Below are 18,114 nucleotides of genomic sequence, written 5' to 3' on the forward strand. Positions count from 1 at the left end.
AACCGAGCCATTATGGGGGCTCATTTGACGAGTGAAGAGAAAAGAATAATTAAAACAGTGTCTCTGATTCAAAGAGGCTCCAGGTCAGTTTTCTCTCTGAATAAACAACGTTTTCTCAGTGGGAGCCTGGTTTGCGAGCAATTAATTTCAAATGGTAGTTTTATATGTTCTGGGAAATGTAAATATCGATACGAGAATTATCTCCCCCTCCTCTTTCACTGTATTTCCTTTCTCCAAGATGGATCATATTGTGGGGTTAGAATTCATACAGGGTTCTCTCTGCTAACCAAGAAAGAGTGGCCTGATGAATGCTCTAAGAGAGCACAGCTTTGGCAGATAAAAAGAATGGCAAGGAAAAAAAGACGACATTGCATCAGACTCAGATTATTTTTCCCTGAGGAAAAGGACAGCTTCAGCCTTCTCTTTTGTGAGCTTTCAGTCTGCCATTACTCTTCTGGGTCTCCACAGAGAAGTAAATAATTTCCAGGTTGCTTTCATTTTGGAAAACAGAAAACACCCTGAGAGGATTTAAAGAAAATAGCCATGCTCATCAGAGATACCCAACTTCATGACTCTTTGCTCTGTGGAATTCTTAGGGAGAGTTTGTCCTTGTAGTGTTTACAGAGATGGAGTTTCTTATGCTGTTTCTGTGGAGCATATATTCATGTTAGGGATTAAGCTCCATGCAAAACACAGAGAAAGAAATGTCTGGTGCATGAATGGGATAGAAACTTTCTTAAAAACACCTTTTCCTTTTCTCTGTATATATTGCTGAAGTACACTTTTTAAAGTTTTTCTTTTTTTTTTTTTTTAAATTTATTTATTTATTTATTTATGGCTGTGCTGGGTCTTCGTTTCTGTGCGAGGGCTTTCTCTAGTTGCGGCGAGCGGGGACCACTCTTCATCGCGGTGCGCGGGACTCTCACTGTCGCGTCCTCTCTTGTTACGGAGCACAGGCTCCAGACGCGCAGGCTCAGTAATTGTGGCTCACGGGCCCAGTTGCTCCGCGGCATGTGGGATCCTCCCAGACCAGGGCTCGAACCCGTGTCCCCTGCATTGGCAGGCAGACTCTCAACCACTGCGCCACCAGGGAAGCCCCTAAAGTTTTTCTTTTAAAATTAGATTCCAGTTGGTTATGAAACTGTCTCTCAAAGGACCATCTTTTTCATATATGTTTCTGTCCAAAGGGTATAATTTCTTGGGTTTGTAGAAGGCTGTTTGGTTCAACACGTATACTACTTCTCTTCTCTGCCCATTATTATGTGTCTTTTCTATTCAAATGTAACTCCTTCTGTTGGTGGTAATTATGGAGACTTGCTCTTATGCTAGTCAGTGGGGGAGATTACAAAGGTGAGCATCGTCCATGACATCAGGAGTTTATAGTCTAGAACTCAGCAGACCAGTACAGTAGCCACTGGCCACATGCAGCTACTGAACACCTGAAGTGCGGCAAGTATGAATAAGAAAGTGAATTTTAAATTTTATTTACTTTAAATTAATTAAAATGTAAAATATCTCAGTTTTTAAAACATTTATTACATGTGGAAATGATAAAAAGATACAGAATCTTAAGATTTATTTCACCTGTTTAGATGGACAGATTTACCAAATAAAAGAACAACATGCCCAGTTAAATTTGAATTTCAGATAAACAAGGAATGATTTTTTAGTACAAGCATATTCCTGTTTTTTATCTGGCAAGTCTACCTGTTTTCTTCACTTCTTTTAATATGACTACTAGAATATTTAAAATTACTTATATGGTTCCCATGATATTTCTGTTGGATAGTATTTCTCCAGAATAAATATTGTTATTCTGACTTCCTAGAATACAAAACTTCATGAAGGCAAGGATTTTATCATTGTGTTTTCTGACATAAATATAGTTGATTTCTCAAACATAAGATTTATAACATGATTTTTCCTGGGAACCAAACTGATGGGTCTTAGAAGAGTTGTTTCAAGCTAGAGGGCAAGGATTTTCAGGCGCTGGGGTTCTCTCCATGACTGCTTGACTTCTGTCAATCCATTGTTCCTTTCCTTTTGTCACTTTCCTTCTCAACCAAGATCCATGCATTATGATTTCAGTAACACGATGGCCAGTACCACTAAACGCATTCACCTTTGGCTCTTCATTGCACCCATCAGGCATAAAGTCAGCCCCAGATTAACCCAAAGATCTGCCCTCCCTGTGTTTGCAGCTAACAGCCCAACCTGACTGTAGAAGGTAGCACAGCAGGCCTCACTGGATATTCTATAAATGTAGAGTCAACAACTGCAAATGGGCATTTAACTTGCTGCATGACTTTTGGTCAATTCCCACCCACATTTTCTGAAAAGACTTTCAAATCCTCTGTTCTCCATAATCCTCAACATTTCTATCCTTTCCATTGCTCTCCAAAGATAGTATTTTCACAGAGAAAATGGAAACTGTTAGATAAGATTGTGATCTCTCATGTTCCCATTTCCAAATGTATCTCTGCCTACACCTGTATCTAATCTATTCTCCTTTCCTGCTGTCTAACAGAGGAACTGTTTGCATCCTCTTGAAAGCCCATCTGCTCACTTGCCCTTTAGATTTGTACACTGTCTCCACCTCTGTCTCCCTACCCATACCCACCACCACTCAATAGGGAGAGTGGCCTGTCCCCATCACTAAACTATGATAGTTCTTGTTCAGATCAACAAGGGCCCCCAGGTCTCTAAATCCAATAGACAGTTTCAGGCTGCTTTTAACTTGACCTCCCTGTGGCATTTGTCACTGCTGAGCATTTCTTACTTTCCTTCACTGTCTGGACACAATCCTTTTCTGCTTTCTTCCTGCCTCCTTGTTGACTTGTTATCTTTGCAGGTTCATCCTTCTCTCTCCTGACTTTAAATTATCTGAATTTTTCAATGCTTGAGTCCTTTTTTCTTTCCAATTGGTACTATGTCCCTAGGCTCTCTCATTATGCCTCTGGCTTCTATTACCACCTATATGCACAAACGTGCAACTGCAGCCCACTCCAGACCCATATTTCCCTTTGACATCTTAGGATTGATGTCTAAAGATCACCTCGAGCTCAATATGCCAAAACTGAATTCATTATTTCTCCCTCTCCCCAAACCTGGTTCTTTTCAAGCGTTATCTGTTGCAATGACCCCTGCCCTCTCACCTTCATAAAGTTCAGACTTGCATTGCAGTCTGACATCTTTCTCAGCCTCCTCCGACGTTTTCCCCAATAAATCTATTGCACATTTAATTCCATCTTAGTGTCTGTTTTTTGGACTAACAAGGTAAACAAAAACCTTTGGAAGATGAAGTAACAAAGAATATAGCTAAGACTGTAATAGATCGCATTGAACTCAGTCCTTTCATTTTCATAAGCAAGAATGTTGAAGCTTAGAAATCCTTAATTGGGATGGAACTGAACAAGACCTGTCATTGTCAACGTCCATATGCATAACCTCTGTTATGCTGCCTCACGTGCTTCACTGCTGGTAAATGTAACATTTCCTCAGAGGTAGACAGTGGTTCTATGCTGAATATGTTTTTAGGCATTTTCAAAGGTTAACTTTAATGTGAACTTTAATGACATATAACATACAGAAAACTACATAAATCATAAGTATCCTTCCCAATGAATTTTCACAAAGTAAACCCACCTACCTAACAACCACCCACAACACAGTATAGAACATCACTCATGCTGCAGAAGACCCCGTGGGCTTCCCTCCAAGTCGGGAGCACTCCTTCCCCTTCAAAGGAAACCGCATCCTAACTGCTAACATCAAAGACTAATTTTTAATTTACCTCAATGAAGTAGCTCAAATCCATAGGTTCACAGTGCCTCAAACAAGTAGCTATGTGTATCTGTAGCAATATACCATAAAACCCCAGAAACCATTCTGTTTACTCTTTCAGTGCTAGAATCAAGATCCTTTCCCTGTCCTGAATTGGTAATAGTTTTTAAGAAACACATGACATCTTTGCCAGAAATTGGGCATGTTCTTTCCCCTGTGTCCCCGTGGAGAAGTTGTTCAACACCTCTAAGATTCATCTTCCTCAGCTGTAAAATGAGGATAATAATATTACATACTAAGATCTAAGATACAATAATCATGGAATAAATAAGTTAATGCATATGAAAGTTATATCATGGTATCTAGAACACAGTATAACTTCAATGAATGCTAGTTTTGTAGGAGTTATTATTAGTAATACTAATATACAAAAGTTCGTACCAGAGCTTTTTAGAAGCAATGTGCTAAATTAGTGACATCTTGTCCAACCTTGTGCAAATGACTTAGTTTTTGAGTGTTTGAATTTCTCCTCTTTTCTAAGGAGACAAAAGGTGAAGAAACAATTAATTAGTTGTTTTGTAAGTGCTGAGCTCTGCAGATGAGAAGCTGAAAGGTGCCTTTTGAATATACAAATTATCCTTTTGTTTCAAAGCACAGCAGTGCAAAGGCAAGTCACTATCCTCTTGAGAGATTGATGGTCTTTTAGGAAGAGTAAAAGTCATAGTAACTTTTGAAATCCCTCAAGAATACTTGGATTACATTCTAAAACAAAAACCTCTATCTCCATTCTAGAAAAAAAAGAACTGCTATATTGAAAAAGTAATCCAAAATTAGTTTCTCCTGAAGTAATGAAGTTAATAGCCATAAAGGCACAGATATATGTACACTGTTATAAATGGTAGGGATTGGGAGGTATGCTACAGATGAGTCAAGAATCCTGAGATCCAGTCTCTTCTTTTCTGCCATCCAGTTGTATGGCTTTGGGCAAATCATCTTACTTTTTTTAGGGCTAAATTTTCTTGCCTGTAAAATGAGTTGTTAGTCCAATAATTTTATAATTCTACTAGGCACACCACTTTTTTTTTTTACTATCGTCCAGTGAAAAATTTGAAACATGTATGTTAATTGTTGATAGAACCAAGATTTTCAGAGGATATAGAATCATATTCAAAACCAAGTCTAAAGACCGAATTCAACTTTGTGTGTGTGTGTGTGTGTGTGTGTGTTGGAGTGGTTCAGACACTGACAGAAAGGAGTTTATAAAAAAGGAAAGAGGATACTGTGGGTGACAAGAGAATGAGTGTTTATAGTATTGAGTCCTAGATTTCTTGTTTCTGAATATAGCTTGAACCTGAGTGCTCTCAGTTTGGAATTCAGACAGGTGGTGTGACACAGTGGAAATAGTACTGAAATAACCATCAAGAATCTGGGTTCTAATAGCTATTCTGTCTGATTAGTAGTGTGATATTTGACATGTCATTTCACCTCCTGGGTATTCTCAGATGTAAAAAAAGAAGTGGTTGGATGTGACGACTCAGGCCCCTTATAGTTCTTAAAGTCTTTGATTTTTTAAGAGGAGAACGAAACAATTTTACTGTGTGGTGTGGGTATTGGGTGGAGTGGCTTTATGCACTTAGGAGTCAATCTGAGGCTTATAATTAGAGAACAGTCCAGGCAAAACTTTGTGCCTTATTTTTTTCAGGACATTTGAGAGATTTATAACTTTAATTTTGTTTCAGTCAGCTATATTCACAGTAATGCTGTATAACAAGCACTGCAAAGTTTGCCAGCTTCTAGCAAAAAATTCATTTATTTCTCACTCATGCCTTTGCAGGTCACCTGAAGTTTGGCTGATGTCGGCTGGACTGGATTCCAGGTTGCAGGTTAGTTTGGGGTGTCTATATGGGACCAGTGGAATATCCTGGGTGTGTGGACTATCTCAGGGCTATGTAGACCTGCAAGAGGGCAAGTCCAATTGCTCAGGTAAATTTCAATTTCTTTTTCTGTCTTCAAATTTTATTTATTTAATTTAGAAATTGAGGTATCATTGTTTATAACATTATATAAGTTTCATGTGTACAACATTATATTTCCACTTTATACACTACAGCACGCTCACCACCAAAAGTTTAGTTTTCATCTGTCACCATACAATTAACCCCCTTTACCCATTTTGCCCTCCCCTCATTCCCCTTCCCCTCTGGTAACCACTAATTTGTTCTCTGTATCTATGTGTTTTTGTTTGGCTTGGTTTGCTCATTTTCATTTTTGTTTTGTTTTTTGCAAATTTTGATTTTTAGGCTGAGGTTGTCTTTGTTCTGTCCCACTGGCCAAAGCAAATTATATGATCAAGTCCAAAGTTAAGGGGCTTAGAAGTATACTCTATTTACCATAAGACCATGGCAAAACTACAGGTGGATAGCACTACTATAGGAGAGCAAAAGGCTTTGGACCAATAATTCAATTTACGACAACTTGATATATGTGTGTGAATATGGGGATGTGTAATAGAACAAGGAAAGCAAAAGAGGATTCTGAGTGGCTTAGGTAAGAGAACCACATACGTTTGAGGAGAAGGATCTAGGTTCTATAACTCAATACCAATTATTGATTAACTTCTGTATACCCGTCTTCTGTATCCGCTGGTGAAGTAGTTTCTTGTACTCTATATTGTTGGCTCAATAATGCTGCTAATGACTTTCTATAGAGAAACTATTTTTATCATGCTCAATAATAGCCTCCACATGGCTAAATATCGCAATCAATTCTCAATTCCCACCATATTTGACCTACCAGTGGCATTTGACATAGTTGAATGCTCTGTCTTCCTGTACACTTTCTCACTTCACTTTACTTCTGCTCATTGGCCAGAGCTTGTCACATGGCTCCCTCCAACTTCAAGGAAAGCTGGAAAAGTAAGGAACCCATGGATATTCAGGGAGCACTGACTGCTTCTGCCACATTTCTGAAGGATTCTCTGAGCCCACTTTATTTCCCTCTCTCGTGACTTTGGGGGTGTGCCTCGTATCTCCTCCATATACTGATGACATTCTCTAATGGTAAGTATTTGCTAAAAGGACACATGAATAAAACGGCCCCAAAGGGAACACAGAAAGGAGGAAAAAAAGAAGTAGTGGACACATAAATGATAGCCTGTCTAAGTAAGAGGCACTATGGTGTTGGCACCACTTACTAGCTGGTGATGTGGGCAAGTTTTTTAACCTCGCTGTGCTTCAGTTATCTGTAAAGATAGGAGTGATAATAATAGCACCTACCTCATAGGATCTTTTGAGGACACAATTAATATACATGAGTTACTTAGAACAGTGCCTGGCACGTGGAAAGTATAATAAGCACTAGCTATAACTATTTCATGAATTGAACAATTAAATTCTAAATAATAGAGAACTGAAACTATAAGTGATAGCAAATTTATAAAATTTTAAATTGTCTCCCATATAAACCCCAGTCTAATGAGGGAGATTCTCATTTTAATATGTTTTATTACCAGGATTATGGAAACACATAAAAAAATAAAAACAGAATGTGTTATTTCTCTGCACATGTGGCACTTTGGCTAGAGGTAATTTTTTTTTCTTTTTTTTTTTTTTGAAAAGCAGAACAAGAGCATTTTGGAAATGGAACAGACCCAATGAGTAGGGGGCACTTAAGATGTGTTTTGTAATTGCACACCATATTGTTTTATCGAAACTTTTCTCATTTAGTGTCAAGGGACCATGATGAGTGTCTTGGGGTCTAAGGGCCTTGTGAGAAGCCTGCAGAGAACTCAGGCCCACCCCTGCTGATGTGGCCCTGTGATGATGGCTTTTCTTCTAAACTGTCAGCAGGAAGGTTTTCTTACTGCCTTCTTTCCCTCTGCATTTCCAGCAAGGAAGAACAGCTGAGGCAAATGAGACAGAATCTTTTTCCAATTACATAGTATGCATATTTCATTTCAGCTGCCGCCTATGAGAAACATGATACTGAGTGAGTTAGTGGTGCTGAGGCAGAACCAGCCTACAAAAGATTTGGGGGGTACATTGTTAAATTTCCAGAAGATTATTTGGGTGAAATAGTTTGGTAGGTTAATTATCAGACTGAAAGGTTTAAGGTATTTAGTTGCTATAGAGGAGAAATTGCAGCCCTAAATACAGTCCCAAATTACTTTTAAAGCACAAAATGGTAAAAACATAAAAATGTGACAAATCATTCTGGCTTTTTAGACTATAATTGTTTTGAAGGGGAGAGGGTAGAGCTTTTAGAGGAGAGGTGATTTACTTGGTGGCACTTAGCTGCTAACTTTTACTTTGAGGAAGGGTATATGTGAATTGACTTTCTTTACTTCACATCATCATTTAACTCTTAACTCTTCATAAATGTTCCTGAGGGAAAAGGCCAAGTTGGAATTTTCCCTGTGCTGAACTAAGTAAAACATCAGCCAAAATTCAAACTAACATTTTTTGAAAAAACATAACTTCTGAACAAGAATCTAAATTAAGTCAGTTATGTTTCCTGTTCCTTTCTCTTTCTCTCTTATGTCTTATTGCTTTGGACCCCTCTCCCTCTCTCTCCCTTGGAAGAATCCTTCCTTATTTCTCTTTCCTTTTTTTTTCTCCTTTCTGTCTCAAACATCCTTTGATAATCTAATCTACAATGGAGCAAATACTATGCAGTGTCCTGGGGAAGGGGCGGTGATGGATGATGGAGAGGGACGAAATGAAAATCTTTTCTCTGTTCCCAAGAAATGCACAGACTTCTGGGGGTCATCCAGGTATAAACATAGTCTTATAATTCAGGTTGCCTAGATTGGGGCTTTTGGTCATGCTAAGGTCTAGAAGATCTCTCCCAAGTCTCCTGATTTAGGGATATAGACCAGTATAAATTCCAGCTCTGTTACTTACTAGTTGGGTGACCTGAGGTAAGTTTCTTGAACTCTTGGAGCCTTAGTCTTTCTGATCTGTAAAATGGGCATGATACTTAGTTGAAGATCATTAATAAGGATGGAATTCAAATACACAGGAAGATGAATGAGCAGCCTACCGCAATAGTAATACTGTAGTAATGCAGGTATAATGAGGGCTTGAAGTAAGGAAGGATGCACAGTACCAAGGGGATGAAGAGGAGGGTGAAGAAATATTAAATTGACAGAACTGGGAGGGCTTAGATACAAGCCGGTTGCAAGGGGGAGTGGAGGAGTCAAAGGTAAGGAGGATTTGGAGGTTTCTGGCTTTGGTCTCAGGTGATGCCATTAACTGGGAATAGAAATTCAGTAAAAATAAAATCTACTTTGGATCTTTGTTTTGAAAGCGCTGCAAAATATTCAAATAGAGATACCCAGAAGGTAATTTGAAACATAAGTCTAGAGAAGTCATCAAATTTCAATACGTATTTGCTAAGCACATAACATGTGCGAGATAATCTGTGAGGCACTGAATGTGGAATGGCTATAGAAAGACTTAATTATTCCTTTGCTTTCCAGTGGAGGAGAAAGATGTAAAATAAATACTAACACAGTGAAATATAGAACTAAAAATATATAGGTTATATTAAGGAAGATCACAAAGTGCTCTGAAAATATCTAGTAGGAGGTGCTAATTTAGATTGGGAGGTTTGGGGAGGTCTCTTTGAGGAGATGTAAGCTGTGACTGACAGTGAATTTGACTTAGTTGAGTGTAATTAACTCCTAGACTGTAACTGCCATGACTTTTCCCCATGGTTGTATGTTGGTGACTATAGCTCTATTTAGTAATCTACATTTTAGCAGAAGGAATCAGTAAGAGGAAGGAGTGCTTCCTATGTACTGCAGGAACATCAGCATAGACTTCATCTTACATCTAATTAATCAGAACTGCATCACATCTCTAGCCCTAGATGGAGGGTGATGAAGGAGAAGAGGTTGGAAATTCAGGTTGGGGCATTTGGCCAGTGGTATCCGCTACATTAAGGAAGAATAATGTCTTCAAAGTTGAGAGAGAAGAAAGTTTCAAGAAGGTGAATTGACAGCAAAATCAAATGTCACGGAGGTGGAGAAAGATGAGCTCTGAAACAAAACTACGGATTTGACATTTAGAAGGGCAGAGACCCTGCCCACTGTGCTCTCCGCTGTATTCCAGACACCTTCTCCAGCGCCTGGGACAGAGAAGGCAATTAATCACTGACTAGGGAAATTAATCTGGCTGCAGTGTATTAGATGTATTGCATGCATAAATGTCTGTATTGATCATCCAGTATAAATTAAATTCTAATTTTCTCTAAGTAAATACTTTCTGGAAAGAGTGAGCGTCTGGAGAGTTATCCTTCATATGTACATCAGAAACCCGTTAGGAGGAATAGACTAGAACTTAAAAAATATTTCCCCAAAGCTCAATGAAACAAGAGAAAGGAACTACCTGGAAGAATTTGCTTACCTCTGTAATTTTAGTAGCTGTTTTTAGTAGGGACAGATGGTTTGTAGATAGGGCAAAGCTGTTTAAGTATCATTAGAGCTATTTATTTTTATGCTCTTTTGTTATAGGAAAGATTCACAGCAGTTTTCTGTCTTATAGAATGGTAGAAAAATTTCTATGAAAGCCATTTATGTTATCAAATGTATTCAATTAATATCTTATATTTGCATGACAGTTTAGAGCTCGCAAAGCACATTTAAATATAACATCTCATTTGATTATCTCAACCATATGGGAGGTTATTAGGGCAAGTGTCATTAACCTCCCCATTTTATCATTAAAAAAAATTCAAGAGATCTTAAGTAATTTACTAAAAAATCACACAGTGCTAAGAGAGTGAACCAGGATTCGAACATGAATTTTAATTCCTAATTCAGTGTTCTATCAGTGGGTAAATAAATTTTTGAAATGCTCCCTTCTCTTTGCAGAGACTGCTAAGAAAAGATGAAAGGGGCCAGACTTTGTATATGGATGAGACTATTAATTGCAAGGCATACTTTACTCAGGGATCCTGTGTTAAGTGGTGTTTATAATGTAGGATGACTACAAGGATAGTTTCCTTTTTCCGTTGGGGAATCATAGTTTTTGGGTCTGCTCTTCATTTGTGGTATTCTTTGCACGTGGTCAAGTATTTATTGTCCATGCATTATTTTAGTTGGAAGTCAGAACAAACTTCACAGAAGAGGTAAGTTATATGTACATGAGGTAACTTGATCTGATTTAAAGCCTGATTAGAATTTACTATCTCAGGATTCAGGATTTAACTCCTCAGGGAACATAGCTTTCCTTGTGGACATTCTGTCTTTCATTCCTATTGTACATTTCTATCTCAGTTTCAAAACTGAGTTTTACCTGATTCCCCTCCTTTCTTCTGGTACATTCTGTGGCTTGCCATATGCAACCAATCCATGCACTTTGAGCCCTTCTGGGGGAAGTGTTGATATGTTTACTTGGATCCTTTAAATTCCCTGCCTCATCTTCCTTGTGACCAATGACAGGATAAGGTACCTATCTTCTCAAAGAGAAAAGCACTAACTATATATCTATTTGTGGTCCATAATTCCAAGGTTTTATTTTGTGAGGAAAAAAGATGAAGAAGAGAAATAACTCACTATTCTGTAAAAGATACTTAAATTGTAAATTACTACCCATTTGATTTGACAAAGCCTAAGTTTGTGGGCCTTGAGGCTGCGAGCAGTTCCGAGCTGCCTGAGAGATAAATGAGAGCTGTTGATCCAGGTGAGCAATGGAGCTGAGGGACTCACTTGTCACCAGGTGACTTTGGAGATTATGACTCTGTGTGCTTGAGAAGCCTTGCAGGTGGATGTGTGCAATAAATCAAAACTAATCATATCCTGGAGAGAACAACAGCTGTGTTTATGCCCTTATGGGGTTATGTTGACCCTCCCTAGTGGGCCTCCTAGAAGTGTTACACTTGAGGACTTGCTAATAGTTTATCTGAAACACGTTTTGAATCCATTTATTAAAGTTTTAAAGATTTATTTTATATCTTTCTTCCAGGGTTCAGGTTTTGGTATTTTCATTCATTCACTCAACAAACCATTCTTAATATTTTCTATGTGCCAGATGCTGGCCAGTGAGATGCAAAGATGAACTAGGCAATGTCTTTATAATTAAGAAACTCACATCTAGTAAAGAAGGTAAAACACATAGACCATGAAAGAAAAAAATGTGGCACAGGAATATTTATTAATAGTATTTTGTGTATTAATATATTTAACAGAAAGAAAAATAAGAGAAGAAACGGAAGGGGTAGGTATGTATAGAAAGAGTAGGCAAAAGAAAGGATCAGTACAGATATAATATACTCACATTCTATATTATTGACAGCTTTCACATGCAGAACACTTTTTTGAAAATAAATGATTGTTTGCAGTGATAGTCAGCTAAAATTATCTAGTCATAAGGAATCAAAAGAACAGTGAATTTGTTTGAAAAGTGTAATTACTGAGGCTTACAAATAAGCAAAACCCAGCAATTATAAACTGATGAATTTGTCTTCATCTAATGTGCTTACCCACATTAGAGTCTTCTGTACAATTTTTGGCACTAGAACTTGAGAATAATATGGAGAGCTTGGAAAGATTCAGAATAAAATTTCAAAAATTTATTAAAACGAGATCCTCAACAGGGACAGTACCAAGTGGCTTGAGGAGGGGGGAATTTAACCCTTCAAGCCCTCAAATAAAGATGCAATGCAAGTAAAACAGTGCCCTCAATATTCACTGCAGCTTCAGAAGTTGACATCCTTGCCAGCCAACCAGATTATTACCCCCAGGGCCCTTACAGATAGAAATTCTAGAGTCTCCAGTTGCTCCTAAATGATAGAAATGAGATTTATGAGGAACATCTATGGGATTTTCAACATCTGCTTCACCCTAAGTACTCAAAAATAATTGTCAAAATGAATGAAGATGAGGATGAGAAGTGACTCAAAGACTGACTTAGCTATTCTTTCTTGTACATCCTTTGTACCTGTTCTGGATTTTAAATAGAACATTATTATGAATTTGTTAATATTGTTAAGAATCCCTCCCCCCACCATCAAAGATGTAAGTTTCTTGATTCAATGTGCAAAATAAAGGATTTGGGGTAGATAGAGTTTTTCCTTACAGAAAAAAATATTAACAGGTTAATTTATAGAACTCTTTTTTTTAAAGGAAAGTAGATTTTCAGTAGTCTGGGATAGTTTTTAGAGGAAAATTTGAGGACCTATTAAGTTTCCTTTCTGCCCTACAGTGTAGGACCATATCTACATGGAAAACTTAATGATATGTGAAAAAATTATAGATTCATGGAATCATAAGAATGAAAGAATCTATTATTTCATCTATTCTCAAGCCATCTGTATTTTCTCCATCCACATATCCTATTGCTTAACTAACAGCAGTCTCTGAAAATTTTCCTTTGTCTACTTTAACGTGTTTTCATTGAGATGCTAGTGCTGGGGGCTGTGGTGGAAGACAAAGATTACTAAGAAATGGTTGCTCTTTACTTTTTAAGGGCATACGACCATGTTGGAAAGAAAACTACGACCTTAAAGGGGCATGAAACCTCAAGCTCATGATTTGTAACAAAATACCTTATTCAATAGTTAATATCTAACCTTTTATTATATTGTGTATCCACATTTCCATTGTTCTCCACTCCCTCCCACATGCAAAGAATGAATTATTTGGGGTTACAGGCTATTTGGCCAGTACAATTTTGTCTGTAAATACTTCCATTTACTCACCCCCCCCCCCACACACACACATCACACTCACGTACACACACACATCACACACATCACACAAACACCCCCCCACACACGCACACACACGCATCACACACACACATCACACACACACATCACACATACATCACACACACATCACACACATCACACACACACATCACACAAACACACCCCCCACACGCACACACACATCGCACACACACACCACACACACATACCACACACACATCACACACACAGCACACACACATCACACACATCACACATACACACCACACACACATCACACACACACATCACACACACATCACACACACACACCACACACACATCACACACACACACCACACACACACACATCACACACACACCACACACACACATCACACACCCCCCCCACACACACACATCACACACACACCCCACACACACATCACACACACACACACCACACGCACATCACACACACATCACACATACACACCACACACACATCACACACACACATCACACACACATCACACACACACATCACACACACACACCACACACACACACATCACACACACACCACACACACACACATCACACACACACACACCCCCCACACACACATCACACACACACCCCACACACACATCACACACACACACCCCACACACACCACACACACACACACACACACACACACACACTTAAAATTTTAACTTATACGACTTTGGAGGTAATTATTTCATGGTGCCTTAATTCTGCATAGTTTTTCTTCACTTAGGAATGCAGTGGTATGTTGAAGTAAAAGCATTTTTTGACTTTCCACAAGGGTGTGGGCTTCTCCCTGGGTTTCCACATTTTCCTTTGTGCCTCCTGTGGAATGGTTTGTGGAGACTGCAAAAAAGCAGAGGCCAACGCCTTACTCCTTTCCCCTCCCCTGCTCCCTTCCAGCTCATCATATTCTTATATAATCCAAGAGAAATCTGCTTTTGGTTAGAATGCAGTTGAGGGAAAAATAAGGGTTTTTTTGTTTTTTTTTTTACTTTAAAATGTTCCAAGTTTGTATGAAAGTTCTGTGGAAGCAACAACTTAAATGGAGGCAGCTGGAAATCATTAAGGGAACTTGCAGCGGACAGTGATTCAAGCAGGTTGGAATTTCCACTCTCTCCCTTTTTATGGTACTTTAAGCAAGTTAGTGTTGCTTTTGAAACTTGAATTAGCCCTCTGACTATGAGAGTTGAAAAATTATTTTATTCCTCTACTTCCTAGAGACCACTTCACTGATTTCAGAGGCTGTTACTGCAAATGAATAAATGAACACATTTGGAACTAACTGGTGCTCGGCAGCAATGCGCCTCATATTTCATGATTATCCTTGCATCTTCCTGGTCTGAGTCTGATTTGAAATGATAACCACTGAGGAACATTATGAACACTTTGTGGCTACTTTCCTAGTCTTATGTGATAACAGAGGTCCCAATTTTTACCTCCCACCTTTCTTCTTTAAGGGTTGTGCCACTTTTAATGACAAATAGTTGCAAATGAGTCATTCCAAGTTCTTTTTTTGCTCCAACTTTCTATGGGTTCAGATGCAAGGCATACTGGGATCTTAGGAGCAAAGGCTGGTGGGTAGAGGCTGAAGTCAGAGCTGAGAAAGTCTTCATGGCTGCAGGCTCTTCCCCATGGGTGTGGCGGGATTGTGGGCGGGTGTTGCTATAAAGAGGTGGAATCTGGTCAGTGGGGCAAAGCAGAGGAAACACAGATGGTGGATAGAATGTGCTGTCAGGCAGGCAGAGCCTAGGAGATTTGTCTATTGGGAAAGTGACCCTGGCTCGTGTCAGGGCATGTGGGACAGAGGGTCCAGGTCCAGATCTCTCTGGGAAAGCAGATTACCATTACACAGTCAAAAAAGAAACTGTTCAGTTTGGGCCATTAGGAGAAATCATGGGGGGGAAGGGGTTAAAGGAGGGAGAAAGCAAACTCAGCCTCAGCTGATACTGAACTCTGGGCAGCAAAGTGAATTCACACTGTTGTTTGCCTGCCTGAGTCTGAGTTGGTGAGGGGCTTGGCTAGAGAAACTGAGGAATCTTTCATGACTTGTCCCTAACTCTTCTTCCCACTGAACCATGTCGATATCAAAAAATTGTGTGCTCTTTTCCTCATTGTTTCTTGGAATACCTATCATGAAGACCAGAAGACAGAACTTATTGGAATTCTGATGTGGCAAATAATCTTGCTATAGTGAACGAGCAAGTCTTCTAGAGAATCATAAGACAGCTTTAATCTTTTCCCCACTTCCTGTTCCAACCTGTTCAGTGGGACAGATTCTTTTCTGGCCCTGCATGAATTCCAGGAAGGGAAACCTTTTGTGCTCTTCTAGCCACCCAAGAGGTTTTATGTTGGTCATTAAAATCCCCACTTCCACGTAATAATAACCTTGATTATTATTTGAAGTTGAGGCATCTCATCTCTTCCAGCTTAGGTCTGTCCGAAAGAAGGCCTGAAGTGGGGAAGGCAGACCTGGTGAGCTCTGTTTCTGATTCTCTACTTCCTGCTTCTGTGCCCTCTCCTCCTTCAGCTTGCTAACTGCAGTTTCTGACCCCTTTGGTGGAGGAGGGGGCTGAGGGAGAGGGAGGAGGTCAGAGGAAAGAAAAGGCATTATTTGATCAGGGCTGAAATGAGCTGATGTCTGTGTTCTCTGCACATGGCAGGTTGTTTTCTTTTTTAAAAAGCTGACACTTTTTCTTGGCAAACTTTAGTGCATTATTTGAAAACTGCCCACCCTCCAACCCCAAATCACTGGGGTATCTAACCTGCAGTTCTTTTGATATACTAGGAAATTCATCATTGTGGCTGCGTGCTTATGTGATGCTCTCCCTCGGTCCATGGGACTCTAGTGGCACACTCCTTTGTTAAGGTTACTATGTTCCTTGAGGTGGTCATCTTGGGCAGTATTTAGAGAACCCCAAGCCTAGCTCTTTGCTCTTGATTCACAGTAAACTCTCACACATACATTGCACCAAGAAACTCTTTTGCTATCTTTCTTGGTGGCAGTCTTTCCTTGTCTTCCGTTAGAATAGAGTTTTTCCATATTCCATTGTCCTCTGTCAGTAGCTGGGGCAGAAGCTTCAGCTCTTTAAATGGTTCCAGTGAAGCCACATTCCTGGGGTTTGAGCTGAGGGAAAGCATCCCCTAACCCTTCCTGCCTGGGAACTGAGTGGGATTCAATACTCACCAACAGCTCTTATACAAAATCTTATTTTAAAATTCCAATTCCTGCAGTCAGGGTTAAAATTTAAAAAAAAAAGAAAAAAAATTTTTACCACCTTTTAGCAAGCCTTGTATAGATGGTATCAAACTTCTCAATGGGTTTAAGAATGTTTAGCACCCATTATCTTGAGGCTTCTGTAAAACAAAAGAGAAAGAATCAATTTTTAAAAAACATGTTGTTAAAACCTTATTCAGACACTAGAGGTATATTGTTTTCCTGGTGGCAGAATTATCCAGAAAGAATGAAAGTTTTCTTTACCCTCTCAGGTTTATTAACTTTGAAGACTTAAAAAAAAATTAACATATTCTCACTATTGTCACAGAAGTCCAAAGTGCTAAACTAAACGTCTGTATATGAATCTATTACTAAGAGGTAATTCTTATTAAGAGTAACAAAACAAAACGCTAGTTTGGCAGAGGTCTTAAAGCCTATAGTTGGGTAGACAAACTATTAGATTGATGAAAGAGATTTTTGCACAAGGACAGTCTACTAATTTGCTGAGCATTGTATCTCAAGGTTAAAAAATCCTGGCTACATTTTAAAGCAGGGAAGATCAATTAGAACATTCATTAGATTCCTATTTACACTTTAATTGTCAACTGCTCATTTGTTGGAACCCTTTTTTAGTCATTAGTGTCTGTCAGTAAGAAATATGTCTTAATTTCGCTTATATTCATTTATTCATCCTTTCATTCAGTCAACAAACATTAATAATGTGCCAAGCACTTGGCCAGCTTTTAAAAATATACTGATGAAAAAGACAAAGCTTACCCTCAAGGACATATTCACCTCAAATTTTCATGTATTCAAAATTAGTATAAAGGCATTAGGTTATACTAACATTAAAAAAAATTACCTTTCACAATAGGAATACAAAAAAGGATTCTAATAAATGTACAACCTAATTGTTCTTTTCTGTGTGTGGTTATTAGCCCATTTATTTTTAGGTTTAAAATAGCCGGGTATGTTTTGTTTGGGCTGCTGTTGGCCTTACATGTGTTGTAGATTGGAGAGCTCTTGAGAATGGACACTATATATCTTCAGCTGCATTCTGTAGGACCACAGGATCCAGGGTCAGTAAATCCGCCACTTTCTGTTCAGGGAAGAAGGAGTCTGCCTCATCATTGAAAGGCAGAGAGTGGAGCCCTTGAATTTCCCAGTTTCTGAACAAAGGAGTTCCTGAGTACAGCGAGTGGTAGGGCTCTTGTAAATGTAAATCTTCAGAGGAAGACTGTAAGCTCTCCAAAATCACCTATATGTTATGGGTAGACTTTAAGTGCCTTCAGATTTTTAGTTTAATGTCTGATTTTCTAGACAAAGAACTCCCTTCCAATTTTTTTGGTGCCTCTGGACAAAATCTGGGC

General features: G+C 38.8%; 1 long non-coding RNA gene across 1 annotated transcript in view; it reads left to right on the forward strand.

Moving 5' to 3' along the window:
- LOC309631798 overlaps window positions 1–13,480 on the forward strand; it is a 45,872-nt gene extending 32,392 nt beyond the window's left edge. The window contains exon 3 of the long non-coding RNA XR_014246557.1: window positions 5,618–13,480. This is a non-coding gene — a long non-coding RNA (uncharacterized lncRNA). The remainder of the gene's footprint in view (window positions 1–5,617) is intronic.
- The last annotated feature ends 4,634 nt before the right edge of the window (window positions 13,481–18,114 follow it).

Source organism: Balaenoptera borealis (assembly GCF_965194805.1).
Source record: "Balaenoptera borealis genome assembly, chromosome: 7".
In the NCBI taxonomy this organism is placed as follows: domain Eukaryota; kingdom Metazoa; phylum Chordata; class Mammalia; order Artiodactyla; family Balaenopteridae; genus Balaenoptera; species Balaenoptera borealis.